Genomic DNA, 12,491 nt, shown 5'->3' with positions numbered 1-12,491 from the left:
GCATCTCGTGAATCCAGGAGTGCTGTTGCTGAGTGTTACAGTGGACAGGTGCCTGATGACTGAAAGAAGGCAAATGTCACTCCAGTCTTCAAAAAAGGCAAGGAGGAGGACCCAGGCAACTACAGAGCAGTCAGCCTCACCTCCATCCCTGGAAAGATGATGGAGCAGCTCATCCTGGTAGTCATCTCTAACTACATGGAAAACAAGAACGTTATCAGGAGTAGCCAACATGGATTTACCAAGGGGAGATGCTGCTTGACTAATCTGATAGCCTTCTGTGAAACCATGACCAGATGGGTAGGCAATGGAAGAGCAGTGGATGTCATCTACGTTGAATTCAGTAAGGCTTTTGATACTGTCTCCATAACATCCTCATGGAACACCTCAGGAAATGTGGCACAGGTGATCAGTCTGTGAGGTGGATTGCAAACTGGCTCCACAACAGCGTTCAGAGGGTTGTGATCAGTGGTACAGAGTCAAGTGGGACGCCTGTGGCCAGTGCTGTTCCCCAGGGATCAGTACTGGGCCCAGTTTTGTTCAGTATCTTTATCAACAACCTGGAGGAGGGGATTGAGTGCGCCCTCAGCAAGTTACTGATGATGCAAAACTGGGAGGGGGTGGCTAACACCCTATCAGGCTGTGCAGCTGTCCAACAAGATTTGTAAGCTGCAGGCTGGTAAGAAATACATCATGAGAGTGGGGTGGTGAAGAACAGAGGAGCTGGGTGCAGAGCAGTAAGCAGCTGGACAGGAAATTCACATGGCTGTGGATGTATCCCTCCATTGCTGATGGCAGACACACAAGGTAGAGCATGCTTGGTCCTTTGCAGTATGTGAAATGAACTGGAGGTCATAGAATGGCTTGGATTGGAAGGGACCCCAAGGATCATCCAGTCCAACCTTTTTACGTGATAGTGGAGTTGAAATGAGCTGGCCCAGCAGCCTGTCTTACAAGACAAGCAGGCTGAGTCTTACAAGAGGGACATTGAGGGGCTGCACCATGTTCAGAGAAGGGCAACAAGGCTGGAGAACATGGCCTGTGAGGAGGGGCTGAGTGACCTGGAGATGTTCGGGCTAGAGAAGAGGAGGCTGAGGGAGACCTCATTGCTCTCTACAGCTCCCTGAAGGGAAGCTGGAGTGAGGAGGGGGCAGCCTCTTCTTGGTGACAAGGGACAGGAGCAGAGGAAATGGTTCCAAGCTTTCCCAGGGCAGGTTCAGGCTGGATGTTAGGAAATATTTCTTCACTGCAAGGGTGAAATATTCTGCCCAGGGCAGTGGTGGAGTCACCATCCCCAGGGGTGTTTAAGTAGTGTGTGGAGCTGGTGATTGGGGAATGTGGGTTAGTGTTGAGCCTGCAGTGCTGGGTGGAGGGTTGGACTGGATGAACTTGGAGGTTTTTTCCAACCAGGTGTTTTCTGTGGCATTCTCTGTGTGACCTCTTACACTGACCTGAGTGGTGCAGAGGTCTCATTTCTGTGGTTGCCAGTGGAGGTGATCTCTGGGCTTAAGTGCAGGTAGCACTGGCAGCTACTTGTCAATGAGAAATCAGTGTGGTTTATCTGCATCCAAACCAGTGTGAGCAGCAGGACAGGGAGGTGACTCTCCCCCTCTGCTCTGCTGAGACCCCACCTGCAGTACTGCATCCAGTTCTGGTGCCCCCAGCGTAAGAAGGACATGGAATTGCTGGAGAGGTTCCAGAAGAGGGCCATAAAGATAAAGTACCTCTCTTACGGGGACAGAGTTGGGACTGTTCAGCCTGGAGACGAGAAGGCTCTGGTAAGACTTTAGAGCAGCCTTCCCATACCTGAAGGGGCCTGCAGGAGGGCTGGAGAGGGACTTTTGACAAGGGCTTGGAGATGGGATGAAGGGTAACACATTGAAGCTTGAGGGCAGATTTAGACTGCAGATTAGGAAGAAACTCTAAATTTAGAGTGGTGTTGCAGAGACACTGGAACAGGTTGCCCAGGGAGGTTGTGGGTGCTCCCCCGCTGGAAGTGTTCAAGGCCAGGTTAGATGAGGCCTTGAGCAACCTGGGCTGGTGGGAGGACACCCTGTTCATGGCAGGGCAATTGAAACTACATGATCTTTAAAGTCTTTTCCAACCCAAACCATTCTGTGAGTCATAGAAGCAGGTTGGAAGAGACCTCCAAGATCCTCCAGTCCAACCTATCACCCAGCCCTATCCAATCAACAAGACCATGGCACTAAGTGCCTCATCCAGGCTTCTCTTGAACATCTCCAAGGATGGAGACTCCACCACCTCCCTGAGCAGCACATCCCAATGGCAAATCTTTCTCTCTGTGAAGAACTTCCTCCTAACACCCAGCCTAGACCTCCCCTGGCACAGCTTGAGACTGTGTCCCCTCCTTCTGCTGCTGATTGCCTGGGAGAAGAGATCAACCCCCACCTGGCTGCAACCTCCCTTCAGGTAGTTGTAGACAGCAATGAGGTCTCCCCTGAGCCTCCTCTTCTCCAGGCTAAACACCCCCAGCTCCCTCAGCCTCTCCTCACAGGGCTGTGCTCCAGACCCCTCCCCAGCTCTGCTGCCCTTCTCTGGACACGTTCCAGTACCTCAACATCTCTCTTGAATTGAGGAGCCCAGAACTGGACACAGGACTCAAGGTGTGGCCTGACCAGTGCTGAGTACAGGGGAAGAATAACCTCCCTTGTCCTGCTGGCTACACTATTCCTGATCCAGGCCAGGATGCCATTGGCTCTCCTGGCCACCTGGGCACACTGCTGGCTCATGTTCAGCCTACTATCAACCAGCACCCCCAGGTCCCTCTCTGCCTGGCTGCTCTCAGCCACTCTGTCCCCAGCCTGTAGCACTGCTTGGGGTTGTTGTGGCCAAAGTGTAGAAGCCTGCACTCAGCCATGTTCAATCTCATCCCATCGGCCTCTGCCCACCCATCCAGCCTGGAAAGGTCCCTCTGCAGGGCCCTTCTGCCCTCCAACAGATCAACTCCTGCTGCTAACTTGGTATCATCTGCAAACTTAGTGATGATGGACTCAATCCCCTCACCCAGATCATCAATAAAGATATTGAACAGGATGGGGCCCAGCATTGATGCCTGGGGTCACCACTAGTGCCTGGCTGCCAGCTGGCAGTGGCACCATTCACCACCACTCTCTGGGCTTGGCCCTCCAGCCAGTTCTTGACCCGTTTCAGAGTGAATCTGCCCAAGCCACGAGCTGCCAGCTTTGCCAGGAGCTTCTTGTGGCAGATGATGTCAAAGGCTTTGCTGAAGTCCAGGCAGACTACATCCACAGCCTGCCTCACACCCACCAGGCACTCACCTGAGCATAGAAGGAGATCAGGTTGGTCAGGCAGGACCTGCCCCTCCTAAATCCATGCTGGCTGGGCCTGATCCCTTGGCCATCCTGCAGGTGCAGTGTGATTGCACTCCAGATGACCTGTTCCATAACCTTGCCTGGCACTGAGGTCAGGCTGACAGGTCTGGAATTCCCTGGCTCCTCCTGTCCCTTTTTGTGGATGGGCATCACCTTGGCCAGCTTCCAGTCATCAGGACCTCTCCAGAGAGCCAGGATTGCTGATCAATGATGGAGAGGGGCTTGGTGAGCTCATCTGGCAGCTCTCTCAGCACCCTAGGATGGATCCCATCCCGTCCCATGGACTTGTGAGGATCCAAGTGGCTCAGCAGGTCCCTGACTGCTTCCTCCTGGATTACAGGGGGACTGTACTGGTCCCTGGCTCCATCTGCCAGTCCAGGAGGCCAGTTGTCCTGCAGACAACCTGCCCCACTATTGAAGATTGAGGCAAAGAAGGTGTTAAGTACCTCTGCCTTTCCTCATCTTTTGTTACTATAGTCCCCTCCACATCCAATAAGGAGTGGAGGTTGTCCTTGCCTCTTCTTTTGCCATTAATATATTTATAGAAATATTTTTATTCTCCTTCCCAGCAGTGGCCAGTCTAAGTTCTAAAGGGGCTTTTGCCTCTCTAATTTTTTTCCTACCTAGCAATGTCCTTAAACTCTTCCTGGCATACCTCCCCTTTTTTCCAAAGGTGATACCCCCTCTTTTTTCCCCTTAATTCCTTCAGAAGCTCCTTGTCCATCCAGGCTGTCTCCCTTGTCAGCTCCTCTTCTAGCACACGGGCACAGCCTGTGCCTGCCCCTTCAAGAGTTCTTTCCTGAAGTAGGTACAGCCCTCCTGGACCCCTTGGCTTTTAAGGGCTGTTCCCAAGGAACTTTCTGAGTTAGTTCCTTCAATAAGCTGAAGTCTGCCCATTGGAGATGCAGGGTAGAGGTTTTGGTGCTGCCCCTCCTGGTTTCACCATATATTGAAAACTCTGTTATCTCATGGTCACTGGACCTCAGGCAGCCTCCCACCACCACATCTCCCACCAGCCCTTCTCTAGTTGTAAACAGCAAGTCGAGCAGGGCTGCACCCCTGGTAGGCTCACGTACCAGCTGGGATAAGAAGCTATCCTCCATACGCTCCAGAAACCTTCTGGACTGCCTCTTCTCTGCAGTGTTCAGTTCCCAGCAGATGTCTGGCAGGTTAAAGTCACCCACAAGAATGAGGGCAAGTGATCTTGAGGCAGCCTCCAGCTGCTTGAAGAATAATAAATCAACCTCTTCTTCCTGGTTGGGTGGTCTATAACAGACTCCAACCAGGACATCAGCCTTGTTGGCCTTCCCCCTAATTCTTACCCATAGGGACTCCACCTGATTATCTTTAGTCTCTACTTCCATGATGTTCAGAGCCTCCCTAATATACAGGGCCACTCCTCCACCCCTTCTCCCTCTCCTGTCTCTCCTGAAGAGTCTGTAGCCATTGATTACAGCACTCCAGTTGTATGAGTCATCCCACCATGTTTCTGTGATGATGACAACATCATAGTTTTCCTCTTGTACCAAGGGTTCCAGCTCCTCTTGTTTGTTACCCATGCTGCATGCATTAGGGTACATACACTTCAGCTGGGCTGCTGGTTTTATCCCTGTCTGTGGCTTACCACCCTCAGCCTCCTTTGGTTCATCTCTAGTACTTCTATGTTTAACCCCCTCCCCCTTCAAGCCTAGTTTAAAACCCTTTCGACAAGCCCCACCAGCTCATGTGCCAGGATCTTTCCTCCCCTCTGAGACAGCTGTATCCCATCTCTCGCTAGCAGACCTGGGGCCATATAAAGTTCCCCAAGATCAAAGAACCCAAAATTTTGGCCTCTGAGCCACTTGTTAATCAGGCATGATTTCCTGTTTCTTTCAGCATTCATGCCTCCACCTAAGGGTATAGATGAAAAAAATTACCTGTGTCCCTGATCCCTCGACTAGTTTTCCCAATGCCTTGAAGTCCCTTTTGATTGCCTTTAGACTTCTGGTATTGACCTCATCACTTCCCACCTGCATAACTAGCAAGGGATAGTAATCAGAGGGCTGTACTACATTAGGCAGCCTTCTGGTAACATCCCTGACCCGGGCCCCAGGGAGGCAGCAGATTACCCTGTGGGAGGGGTCTGGCCGACATATGGGGCCCTCTGTTCCTTTCAGAAGGGAATCACTGATAACAATGACCCTCCTCTTTTTTTTTATGCGTACAAGTTCTGATGCAAGGGGGGGACTGATTTGCTTTAGTCAAACCCCCAGATGGTTTTAATTTTGCTTCCAAAATCACCTCACCCTCGACCTCTAGTGTCCCATATCTGTTGTGCAAGGGCATCTGAGGAGGCGAGGGCTGGAAGGGGTTTCCCTTGCCCCTTCTGACAGACACCTGCATCCATTCCCCCTGTTTCTTGGGTCACTTCCCTCTGCTAAGGGGGTCTGCAGAGCCTGGTACCACAAATCTAACTCCCTCCCCGTTCCCTTATGGTCCTTAGTCTTTCTACTTTATCCTTCAGCTCAGCCACTAGGTTAAGCAGACCATTGATCTGCTCACACCTAACGCAGGGATTGTCTCCGCCACCCTCAACTTCAAGTGCCAGGCTCCAACACTCATTGCAGCCAGTTGCCTGAACACCTGCATGCTTATGTGTGGGCTTTGTTTGGGTACTCACAGTTTTACAAACAGACCAAGTTTTAACTACAGCTGGTTAATTTGTGTTTCTCATTTCAACAATGCATTGACAATGCCAAGAAGCCAGAAAGGTCTGAAGATAAAAGTGAAATTTGAGTGGAAATACCAAGAAATACCCAGAGTTAAAATAGTAAACAGCTACAGAGTTAACCCAACTTTTAACTGTTACATTGAGATGCAATTCAGATTATCTCATATTTGCCCACTACAGAGTTTTTTGCACTTTCCTCTGAAGTGCAAAGTTGGCAAAACGACTTCTGAATTAGCTTGTTCAATCTCGTGTATAAACTCTTCCTGGCATACCTCCCCTTTTTTCCAAAAGTGAATCTAAGGACTCACCTTCTCTTTCATTTCTATTCTTGTCATTTCTTGTTCAAGAACAACTAAGAGAAAACAAATTTGAAAAGATTTCTTCTCCTCGCTTTCATTTGTCTATTAGCAAATTAAAAATAATTAAAAACTGGAAACATTTGTTCTCCTCATTCTTTCTTTTCCTTGCTTGGTGTTTCATGTTCAAGAAAGGCCAGAAAGACATATTTGAAAATATTTCTTCCCTTCCTCTCTTGCTCTTCTCTACTTAGCCATTCTTGAACAAGAAAGGAATTGGAAGACATTTCTTCACCTACTTTTCTCTCTTTTCTCTACTTGCATTCCTTGTCCAAGAAAGGTCAAGAAGAAACAATAAATTAAAGACATTTCTTCTTTTCTCTTTCTTTACTCTACTTGGTCTTGCATATTGAAGAAAGGCCAAGAAGAGGAAAGACATTTCAAGACATTTCTCCTCGTTCTCTTTTTCCTCTCTCTACTTGTACTTTCTTGTTCAAGAGAGCTCAAGAAAAGAGCTCAAGACAGTGAAAAAACAATTTCTTCTCTCTCTTTTATCTACTTGGCATTTCTTGAGTAAATCCTTTAGTTTTTAATTTATATAATTCCAGAGGTGAATTCTCAACAAAGTGTTTTGGGCCCTTTGCAGGTAGAAGTACTGTCACTGTATAGGATATGACCACAAAGTTGTTGCTATTTTCCAATGTTTTTAAAAAACTCTTTGGTGTTTTTCAAAAAAACAACTTATCAAGAAGCTTCCTGTCTCTGCAACTGCAGGAAAAAAAATGTGGAAAAAACCAGATTGATGCTCCCTTTCTAGCTACACTTTTCAAGCCGGCATCCTCCCTCTCCCCACAACTGGATTTATAGTTTTCAGTGTCTTGAAATTCCTGGATACAAAGCAGCGGCCAATTTAAGCATCACAATGTTCTTCTGGATTGCTAAAACTGATCCCTCAGAGATATTCCTGAAGGTCTTGGCACTCTTGCCAGATAAAGAGATGATGCTTGTTAGAACTGGAAGCTCACATTCTATTAATTTTACCTTAGTCCCAGTATCAAGGAAACCTCAGGGATGAGGAGCGTTGACACATCCTCCACTGTATGCTGCTGAGTAGGTAAGGGTCAGGCAGAGGATGAGGAAGGAGCAGAGGGTAGCATCAGGGCACTGGAGGTCTCCTGCCTGTGGTGAGTCCTGTGTTCTGTCACACACACCCTGGTTAAGTCTATATAGTTCCCCATGATGCGGCCAACACAATGGAAATGGGTGCAAAGAGCAGCCATTAGCATTGCCAGCAAGTGTCACTGTCTCAGTTGATCACTTTGCAAACGTGAAACCTAAAACAGGAAACAACCCTTGCTGCTGCTTCTTTGGCAGCCTTTATACCTTGTGCTGGTACCCCTCAGGGAATTGTGAGAAGGGTCATGGATGGGGCCTGGGGTATAAGAGCCACAGACTCTGCTTAGAGAGCTTATTCTGCTCCTGCCATTTGCTGGAGAAGAGGTGAGGCAGTGTAATAGCAAGGCAAGGCACAGAGCTGGTTTGGAGGTAGGCAGGCAGTGGGGGACCTCTTGAGGGAGTTCAGCCATGGGCGTGCAGGCCAAGGCCAGGCAAGGCACAGGTTGCCCGAGTCTGTCTGGTCAGAAGGCTGACATGATAACCAGCAGCCTGATTCCAGCCCACATTCCTTCCTTGCCCACATCTCTGCTGCAGCAGCCCTATACCTGCTCTCCAGCTGAGTATTTACAGCAGAGCGGTTTGTGACTACTCACCCTGCTTGATTATTTGGGCTGCCCTGCTGCCCACACCCCTAGCAGTAGGCTCTCAGGTTTGGTTTTCACCAGGCACGTGTCAATTCTGTAACTCCTTCAGTTACAAGGTGAACACAGAGTAGCTGCCAAGGCAGAGTGCTCCCCTGCTGCCCTCTCCTGTGCACGTTTACCCAGGATGAAATCAGCTGCTTGGTGTCAGTCCAATTTTGCTGCTAAAAGCCTTGTTTTTCTCATCAAAAAAGCTTTTCAGCACTCCAAATCTCAAAAGCCTGTTAGAGGGGACACGTTTTGCATGAGAATCCTTTATCAGACTATATTTCAGTGTTGCTGTATCCCCTCTTGCTGATGCTACACACTGCCACAGGTGCTGGTTGGAATCCCTTTACTGAGATATTTCCTGTGGTTACACTTCCACTATTTTATAAGTGCTCAAGTGAACAGATATGTAAGGGAACAGTAATTTGGAAGAGGTGGAGCTGTATGAACACATAGGGAAAAAAATAGCTGTATGAATATATAGGGGGAAAAATCCATCTTTATAGGTACTGAGCAAGGCAGTTTTGGAAAAAGGATGCATGTCTGTCTGTGTGTATTCCAGAATATGTTTGCATACTAGCAAAACCAAAAAGCCCTACTTTCCCCCCATTTTCAAACAATTTGAATAGTTTAAGGACAGCCTGTCTTTGTGAATTGTCATTATGTCACAAGCAAAAGCAATATTAAGTGAATGTCTGTTCCCATAGCTCGTATCAGCCCTAAGGAAAAACACAATTGTAAAATTATTTGATGGAATTAAATTGCATTGAAATGGTCAGATCTGGCATTTGGATCTGCCTTTTACTTTTCCAGACATTTCCAACATTGCAGAGTGAACTTGATAATCCTCCTTCAAAACCAATAATCTATGCAAAGCATCTTGTTTTCCTTGAAGAAGAAATGTTGATACACAGATTGACCTCCAAAACCAACCAAGAGATCATTAAAAGAATGGTCCAGCCAGCTGTAATGGAAATGTTCTGTATTTTTCTTTCTGCAACTACTATTTCTTTGCTCAAATATATAGTTACACAGAGAAATTTAGTATATGACCAAATGACATGTGAAGTGAAAAAGCAGAAAAATGAGAGGACTTTAGCGTCCTTTTATCTCAATGTGCCATTATATGACTCACCAAATATTCCTCTGCATTACATATCAGAAGTCAACGTACCAATGTTCTGGCAGGTTTCTTGCTGGGTACAGAGGTAACCACTTCCTGCTAAAAGCATCTGAATTGTTTTCAAATAGCTGATAAATGCAAGTGCCAAAAGGAAAGTAGGGGGAAAAAGGAAAAGGAGAGAAAAAACATATGAGAAAGGGAAAAAAAAACAACCAATGCTTTAAATGTGAGTTGTAAATTAATCAAATTATATTTTCTACTGTTTCTCTGGAAGGAAAGAAAATTACTGGTGTTCCACTAGTTGCTATTTTATTAAAAGTCACTCTATTTTTCTTTCCAAAGCTCTTAAAGAGGAGACAGACTGAGATTAAAATTCAACCAGTAGTTAAAAGCTACTTTCCTTTGTTACTGAGCTTCTGAAAGGATGCTCAGGAAGACGCATGCATTAAAAGCTAAGGGATGAGGTCAGACAACACTTGCACCTGGGTGCTTCACCAGATGTTGTCCTGTGACCACGCAGATGCCAGAAAATGAAAAGTGAATGCCACATGGCAGCAAACTAGGCAAGCAGCTGCTTAATTTGAGTACTGAAAAATCTTTGGGATTTTCTGGTTAGTTGAGTGACAGAAGTCAAGGTGTGAAAAGGCATTTGGTGTACTCACTTTGCCTGCAATTGCACTGGTGACAAAGGCCAGGCTAGAACTTCATTTTCAACATGCCCAGGAAACCTTTTTCAACATCAAGAGCAGACTTCAGAGAGAGCTGGGCTATAGCTTTGCTGATCTGTGACAAAATTGGTCAAAACTGGTCAAAAAAAACATTCTTCAGTGGCAATGGATCCAGCACATGCAGACACAGCTGCTGGAAAAGGCAGAGGAGTTGAACCAGAGCAGATGGATTAGCATGTGTTCAGGGGTCTGCATGAAGTGAGGGTCAGTCTCTTCTCTCAAATAACAAATAAGAAAAGAGGGAATGACCTCAAGTTGTCTCATAGGAGGTTTAGGTTGGACATTAGGAGAATTTTTTTCACTGAAAGCAGGTGTCAAACACTGGAATAGACTGCCCAGGGCAGAAGTGGTTCTCATCCCTGAAGGGATTTAAAAGCTGTGTGGATGTGGTACTGAAGGACATGTTTAAATGGTGACCTGACAGTGCTGGGCTGCTTGGACTCGATGATCTTAAAGGTCTCTTTCAACCAAAACAATTTTCATGATTCTATACCATTGTAGGTCTCTGGCAGTCTCCTGGATGTGAGGACCTAACACATCCTAGTGCAGGACAACAAAAGGGCTTGTGAATGCATGAGGTACCCTCTGGATTCCAAACTAAACAGCTGACTGGTGAGATAATAGAAAAACTGGTCACACCTGATTGGAACCAGCTTTGAGGAGTCTCTAGGGTGGCCTTGAACACAATGTCAGCACAGTGAGTGCAGGCAATGCTCACAGCCTTCTGCCACTTGTCTGTATGTAGAAGAGCATGCTTGGCAGGATTGTCTGGTTAAATATCAGCCCACAGCTGATCTATGTGGGCTTCCTTTGTAAGCCATGCAGAGATGGAGAGGGGAGTCTCTCTTGCCCCGAGTGGGACGGAAGAACGAGCCTCACACAAAGGGATTGGAGAGTGATGGAAAGTTTAAATGGAAAAGCAATTGGTTGAAGTACAGAAACTACATAGTGCATGGTGGCAAGGATATCCCAAAGCATACAGAGTCCCTTACACAACACCCAAAGGCCTCCCAGCTCTTCCCTCCTCCCCACCTGAGGGTCTACCCAAACCCCCCAGGGCTCTTTCTTCCCCCCCTCCGACTGCTCGGCTAGTCTCAGGCTGGCCAGGTCTGAGCCTGCCCTCCCCTCCCCCCCTTCTCCTCCTGGCATTAGGCCTAGACAGACCTAAGAGGCCTTGAGATACTCCCCCAGCGTTACCTGATAGGGAAGCAGAGAGGGAAGAAAGAGGAATAAAGAGGAAGAGAGTGACTTTGCAGATGGATTGATAGGGTGCAGGATTTCTGGGTGGAAATACATCGAGTCCTGTGTCCACCTTACTGGGTAGGACGCTCAGCACACCAGAGGTGTAACTGATATGGCAGGAACAGGAGGCACCCAGCCTGAACTGCCACACACAGTACTAGAAGGCAGCATCCCTACATGGTTAGAGTTGACTGCAAGTGCATCCACTGCTGTCACAACTGAGTGACTGGGCCACCATAGGGACACCCATGAAGGAGTTTCCTACAACTGTGGGCAGCCAAGCAGCTGTGACACAGACCCCATATCAGTTCTTACTTCATTATTTTTTTCCCCTTTGCCATCACAGGTAGATTTGAAAGCTTGAACTGACTGTGTACAGCCAGAGTGACACAGCTGCCTGTACCTGAGGTGCAGGATTTTTCACCACATCCACACTTGCTGCTGGGTGAATATAGCCTGAGACAGCCCTGCTTCTGGCAGGAGCTGTTTTCATTCAAACACTGGTTCTGAGGCACTGATCAACACATCCAAATGATTCAGCCTGTGCTTTGTAAACTTTGCCATCTGCCTGCTTTCCCATCATCTATCCAAATGGGGGGGATATCCCTGGAGGAGTCCATTTTCTCCCAGACACTCCTACCAGCAATGCAAGGAGTCTTGGCTGTCCCCAGAGGAACTGCAAAGTATTCCCTTCAGACTTGGAGATGTCTATACGCTATCATGGAAAGTCACTATGGCCTGAGAGGTCCTTTGTGTAGCTGTAAAAGTGAAGTGATACAAATTCCATGTAGCTGTCAATCAACAGTGACCTTGCAAACAGCTTGCAGGTTGCTCTCAAGTCATGTTTGTTGATTCAGGAGCCTGTAGACCATGCTCAGGGAGGGGTATGAGCTGTGTTCATGCCTGAATCCACACTCACAGTCTCACAACTACACAAGGCTTGACAGACTGGCCTCAAGGGCACCTTGGCATGGCTCTACTAAGGGATGTCCCATGCAAACACAGGGCACTACTCTGCAGAGAGGCCTCCAGGTGCCTTGATGGTTATTTCATCAGTCCCAAGAAAGGGAAAGAAAGTGGCAGTGGCCTGGCTGTAGCATGGCTACTAGTACTGTAGTGAATGCTGAGAATCTCGCTGTAAAGACAGTCAAATAATTCATCCATTGAATAAAACATCTTAATTGCTATGTGTCAAGGGAATCCACCGAAAGGATCAGCTGCTTTCAGCGGGATGAGA

This window comes from Indicator indicator, chromosome 20, assembly GCF_027791375.1.
Source record: "Indicator indicator isolate 239-I01 chromosome 20, UM_Iind_1.1, whole genome shotgun sequence".
In the NCBI taxonomy this organism is placed as follows: domain Eukaryota; kingdom Metazoa; phylum Chordata; class Aves; order Piciformes; family Indicatoridae; genus Indicator; species Indicator indicator.
Note: the sequence above shows the minus strand (reverse complement) of the source record.